Source organism: Lolium rigidum, chromosome 4 (assembly GCF_022539505.1).
Source record: "Lolium rigidum isolate FL_2022 chromosome 4, APGP_CSIRO_Lrig_0.1, whole genome shotgun sequence".
NCBI lineage: Eukaryota > Viridiplantae > Streptophyta > Magnoliopsida > Poales > Poaceae > Lolium > Lolium rigidum.
In genome coordinates, this window is record NC_061511.1 from 165,969,949 (window position 1) to 165,976,358 (window position 6,410).

Sequence of the window (6,410 nt, forward strand, 5' to 3'; positions counted from 1 at the left end):
TTAGTGTTACCATAACATCACACTTTTCAAAATAGAATGAGTCTACAAGCTAATTAAGACTATGACACTAATATATGTTACTCTCCACTATGACTAGTCTAATATTCGCCCATAGTCACAAAATCTGTCAGAAATTGCTCTTAACTGATGGGTTGCTCTTAGCGTATGGTTGGTTGGTTATTCACGTGATAACTTGTGGGGCAATATATCTTCTCTTTCTTAATAGATGGCCCCATTTTACTGTTCTTATAGCGAGCCACGCCACCGGAATTAAAATTCGCCCCGTGCTCGGCAGACGACACGCCCGATGGCGGCAGACGACACGCCCGTGCTCGCTAGGCGCACACGCCCGATGGCCCTTGCTCGCCAGAACAATGCGCGTGGACTCCCCATCGATCTCTCCCCTAGCACCGCTCCACCTCGGTTCGTCTTCTTTCGTCGCCGTGACGCACGGCTTCTCCACTACTCCTCACAACAAATGCTCATGAAATCGCTCGAGGTATCCAACATTCATCGACTAGAAACAACTTGATTCAACTCAACCGTCGCCGCCTCCATGTTAAAAGCCTACACGCCCTTGCCATCGATAGCAAGCGTGGCCGCCTGCTTGCGCCTCCACTCTGGGAGCTGGCCGCTCCCAATTTACTTCTCCCCGAAGACATGTCTCTTAATATGACAGGTTCATCTCAAAATTTTGCTCACACCCACCCGATTTGATTTGATTTTGTTGGATTGTACCTGCCGCTTGGTCAAATCCCTCCGAATTGATTGTATTATGCGTGGCTGAGACCCTCCCCTGATCGGAATCTCAACAGCACCTTGAGCCGCCCCTTCTCTTCTCCAAACATCTCTCTCCACCATAAGGTAATTTTTGATTCGTTAGAGTCCTCCCCTGGAGAGCTAATTTCCTGGATGGTTTTCCATCTCCACCATCTGATTCACATTTATCACTTAATGGTGCCGCACATGCTAGATGGGATGGATCTGGTGATGCCATCTTCACCTCCGGTGTATAATTGAGGTTAGTCCAGAACTCCTGATTCCCCCAATCCCAGCAGTTGTATTTCTGCTTAACAACCAGTATGTTCTACATCTGGACTATTATTATTTTTACATGTCTCTCGGGAGTATTTTCATGTACCTTTGCACTTCCTTTTGATGGAAACTCGGAAGTTTAAAATGCAGAAAAAAGGTCTGCCAAACTATACATACAGAAAGGAATCTAAGACTTGGGTATGTTGCAGGAAATTGTTTCATTAATATTAATATTTCAGTTGCTGTCAATAAATCAATTTGCTTTGTAGCTGTTTATGCACAGTACACGGAAGGTGTGATATTTCTCAACATCGCACAATCTCCATCCAAAAAAGTCTTACATCATGTAAGGGAAGTAGTCTCTTCATGGAATTCTGTAGGTTTAGACGATGATGTGGCAAGAGATATATACACGTTGATGATCTGACTTCAAACTTGATCTTGAGTGTAGAAGTGACATTGGATAAGTAATATTAAGTTCCAAAGAAAAGATCAAATGGACAATGTAACCTGGTGTAGTTTTCCACTACCAATATATATTTGAATTTATCATATTATGTAAGTCTTGCATATTCTTTTGTTTCTGTATGAAGAATTACTAGGCATGAACTTTTTCGTACAAAAAGTACATTTGTCCCTAAACCTTTGATATGAATTCCACTTAAAGTACTAAGAGCTTTTGATTTATCTCTTTGATTTTGCCTTCTACATACCTAGCTCTAATAACCAATTTGGCTGTTGAGTAACAATTTGTCATCTTTACCACTTTTGTGCGAGATTATATTCTTAACATGATATTTTGCTTCATGTACAGTTTCTCGAGTTGATATGTCATGTGTGTAGTTTCCTCATGGTGTTAGCAGCAAAATCAATTGTTTGTCAAACTTCAACATATAGATTCATAATGTTTGCAGATTCATATGTGATGTAGTTGGAGCTCACCGGGCGATGGACCTTCTCCTGTGTAAGCTATTCATAGTTAATATAATAGGAAAGTATTTTGTAAGCTCCGTTGAAAAGTTAATACAAGGATAAGTTCATTAGCTTTCGAAGTGTAACAGGTGTGTGTTATTCTTATTTCTCCCGGCTCCTCACATTTGTTGTATGATATTGGATCAAGAAAGTTCGCTTATTAGACAAAACTGCTGGTCACATCAGCTATTGAGGTTGATTTGTAAGTGATATTATGCTAATAGATTTTTTTGGTTATTTCTGTTTTTATTACACGAATCAGCTTGGCATGCTAATGAAATGCGCTATACACCTCATCTTATTTACTATAGGATTACCATTCTGAGAAATGATTACCACTCTGAGAAATCACGCAAAGTTTTCGTAGCAACGCGCGGGGTATCATATAGTATATCCTGTTACCCATACATTTAAGGGTCGCTGGTTGACCAGAAGCTTGACGGAAGCTGCCCATCGTTTATAGTGTACTTTCTCCATCTCACCTAAAGTGTCTCAGCTTTTTTCAAAATTAAAATGTAAGATGGGAGGGAGTATAACTGAAACCTCATCATAATGTCGGACAATTGTAATATTTTCATATACTTCTTTTCTACTACCTTAGTTTTAAATTATAAGACGGTTTGGTAGGAGTAGTCTAATTTAGCCTACCAAAATGTGCACAGTGATGTTTTGCTTTTTATATCAGGACTCATCACATTTAGTGGAAGAAGTTCTATGTGCATTCTACGCATCATGGAAATGCAAAAGCAAATTAACTAGATGATATGATGTTTTGACTTTTCTCAAGATATATCGTGCTTGAAACGATAATGCTAAAGCATCTAATTCTACTGAGATAGTGCCAATCTGGCAACCCATAGCAGCAAAATACGGGCTACAAATCTTGTCAAAGGAAGAATCTAACTAGCTCTTGCAGGTGGCAAGGTTCCTGATGAAGAACAAGTTCCATATTGGAATTTTGAAGGACCATTCCAACAACACATTTCCATTCGTTGCACCTTCGCGGGAACTGTTCTCGGTGTGGACTTGCTACCATATCAACCAGCACTAGTGTATCTGGTACTATGAATTAACCTCAGGCTTGGGGGAGAACCTATGTCATAGCGTACTACCAAAAGATTGTCGAATTTAGCATGTTAGACATCTATCATAGCAAGGTCCAGTCTATGGTATCGGGCGATCATCTAGATAACATTATGCGAGTTTGCGTTTGGCCTACAAAAGCGGCAGTTCGAGGGTATAGAGCTCTAAGGGTGTGTTTGGTAGACCGGGTGAGCACAGAATCACTTTCTCATCTCAACACTGCCCACTTCAGATTAGTTGAGCTGAGATTTTGTTGTCTGTTTGGTAGGTCGTAGCCATGAAACATGTTGTACATAGATTGTGTTTGGAATGACTTCCCATGTGGGCACTGCCCACCTCCAACTATTTTACAAAAAGAACCTTGAAAAGAAATGGGAAAAGCAATCGGGTCCTCAGCTCAGCTTTACCACTCCATGGAGGTCTGGGCGTGCGGGAAGAATCTCGCCGACGGCGCTAGGCGGCGGCGCTGGGTCTTAGGAGCGCGTCGGCCGGCAGAATTGATGTACTACTGGCAGCAATCGATGTGAGATTCGCTGAGGAAATCGTCATCCTGGAGGAGACGGACACAGTAATGGAGGTTTCAATGGATGTAAGGCACGGCCTCGCGTGGCCGCTGCGGCGTCGCCGTCGTCCCGTCGGCAGAGGATGGCACATTGAGGGAGAGGCGGCGAGGGAGAGACAGAGGCATAGCGGGAGGAGGACCCCGTGGTCGGACGAGGAGCTCGTGGAGGAGCACGTCCCCGTGGTGCTCTAGGCGGCGCCTCGTCCCCGTGCCGCTCCAGGCGCCGCCTCGTCCCCGTGCCGCTCCAGGCGGAGGAGGTTGCCGGCGTGTCCAGGTGTGGAGGAGGAGGAGGAGGCGGCCGGTAGCGCTCCAGGCGGAGGAGGTCGCCGGCACGTAGCGGGAGGAACCTGTGGTCAGGAGAGGAGCTAGGACTGTGGAGCTCGGGCAAAATTGGGGGAAATGAGCAGAGGGGGTGGGGGTCTGGGGGTCGCGCGCGGGGCCAGCTACAGTCCTTTGCGGGGCGAGGTCAGCCCGGTCGACCTGCGAAGCTCGATTCAAGCTTCCCAACCCGACCTGGCTGAGAGCCCTTTTTCGGGTGAGTTCGGCAGTGCCGAGAAGGACCGACCCGGGCTACCAATCAACAATTAGGCTGTTCAGCCGAGCTGAGGTGAGATTTTCTGAGCTCAGCCGACCTACCAAACATGCCCTAAGGCTTTGATTTCTTCGATAAAGAATATTTATTAATATCATCAAGACACCAGTACACTTGAAAGGATCGTATGCCGCACCTAGGGGGGTGATTAGGTGCTAACCAATTTTTAGTTCTTTTTTAATTTAGACTTGACACAAAGGTAAATTCTCTAGATATGCAACTATGTGAATTTACCTATATGACAATATATATACAAATAAGCAAGATATGGCTAGACAAGATATAATAGAGCTATTAAGGATAGAGGTAACCGAGAGTGGAGCACGCGGAGACACAGAGATGATTCCCATAGTTCCTTCCTTTTAAGGGGAAGTACGTCTACGTTTGGAGGAGTATGGTCGCTAGGAAGGCCATACCAACGCTACAAAGGCCTCACTCAGGTCTCCTGTGAGCAACACCACAAAGGCCTAGCCCACTTCCACTAAGGGATTTCCTCGAGGCGGAAATCAGGACTTTACAAGGTTTTTGGGGCACACATCCACAACCGAAGTGGATGCTCCCAATATCTGTAACAACACAACAACAACAACAACAACAACAAGAACAAATCAACCACAAACAACTAGGGTTTCCAAAGAGGAACACTAGCAAAGGGTCCCTCAAGCAAATGAGATAGAAATGTAAATCGATTCGGTGAAGATGTAGATCGGGGTCTTCTCCATCGATTCTCTAAAGATCAAGAGCTTTGGATGGTTGGAGGAAGAGATCTAGTGAATCTTGTGTTTCTTGGTGTGGCTCTAATGGTGGATGAACTTGAGCAAGAATGAGTAGCTTGAGGCTGAAGAAGAAGGGGAATATTTATACCCCCTGAAAAATCGAGCCGTCGCAGAACCTGGGGGGCGGATAATCCGACATAAGTAAGGGCCGGATAATCCGGCCCCCACGGATTATCCGGGCGACCATAAATATTCGGCCTGGATCCAGGGGGTACTGGGAGCATGTCGCCAAAGTCCTTAGCCATTTTTCAGGGGCCGGATATTTGCATATCCGGCCTGTGAATATTTTCCTGCTTCCTTTTCTCTTGTTTCTCAACACAAATTCAACCACTAATAATTTCTGCACTATATCAATGCACATTAGTGTATCACACATGTTGTCATCAAACACACAAAACTTTATTTAGAGAGATGTTCTTTCAATTTCCCCCTTTTGGTGTTTGATGGCAACATACTGATTTGCAATAAAATCAGTAGAGAGAATCATCATGTTGACAAAAGATAGAGGCACTCCCCATACATGTGTGCATATAAGTAATTTGCATTTGAATACAAATGCCCAACACATAGGTACGAGACGCCTCAACACATGAGCTATGCAACATGAACAATAACTTGAGACATAAACACACAAAGGTGCGACAATGAGATAGAGGTCATACCAATATGGTGATTTAGAATTCCGAATTCCATAAGATACACACCATATAATAGCACATAGTCTCAACATATAGAATATATAGTACCGAAATCCATAGTCTCAACCATGAGAATTCCGAAATCGATAGTCTCACAAACCAAATAACAAGCCCATAACATAGTTCAACATGACCAATGAAACATAAAAGTTCAACGAAAGATAAAAGGAGCACAAGCTCTCAAAGAGTGGTAAGCGCATATGCTTGTGCCCTCCCGTGTAAAACCCGGAGAGACCCTAATAGAACCACTTCTCCCCCTTTGGTCAAAACGCCAAAAAGGAAAGAAGAGCGATGCTAGACGCCCCATGGGAATCACTTTGAGCCCGTCTCGGACTCACACTCTTCAGCACTGTCTGCAGCTGGTGGAGAGGCGCGGGAGATGTTGCTCCTCAGAAGACTCTGCTCGATGCCGGTCCAGTGAACCTGAGAAGAGTGCCATACACTGTAGGCAGGGTGAACAGGAGACTGAGGAGGACGACCTTGCTCACCACTGAGCTTGTGTAGAATAACCGCCTGTGTATGCTAGATATCTGCGCGCTAACGGCTGGCCTAGAAGTTCTCCTTGTGGATCTCAATGTTCATGCAAAGGACATTGAGCTGGAACCAGTTGAGTTTCTTCACCGCCCTCTGAATGAGATGAGTAGCAACAGAACGACCGGGTGCATGGAAACTAGAGGGAGCATCTCCCATAA

The 6,410-nt window shown here is 44.7% G+C and overlaps 1 long non-coding RNA gene across 1 annotated transcript; it reads left to right on the forward strand.

Annotated features, from left to right (window-relative positions):
• The first annotated feature begins 523 nt into the window (after positions 1 to 523).
• On the forward strand, positions 524 to 1,877 carry LOC124705719. The gene is made up of 3 exons (XR_007004143.1): positions 524 to 864; positions 974 to 1,233; positions 1,305 to 1,877. It is a non-coding gene; the product is annotated as an uncharacterized LOC124705719 (long non-coding RNA).
• The last annotated feature ends 4,533 nt before the right edge of the window (positions 1,878 to 6,410 follow it).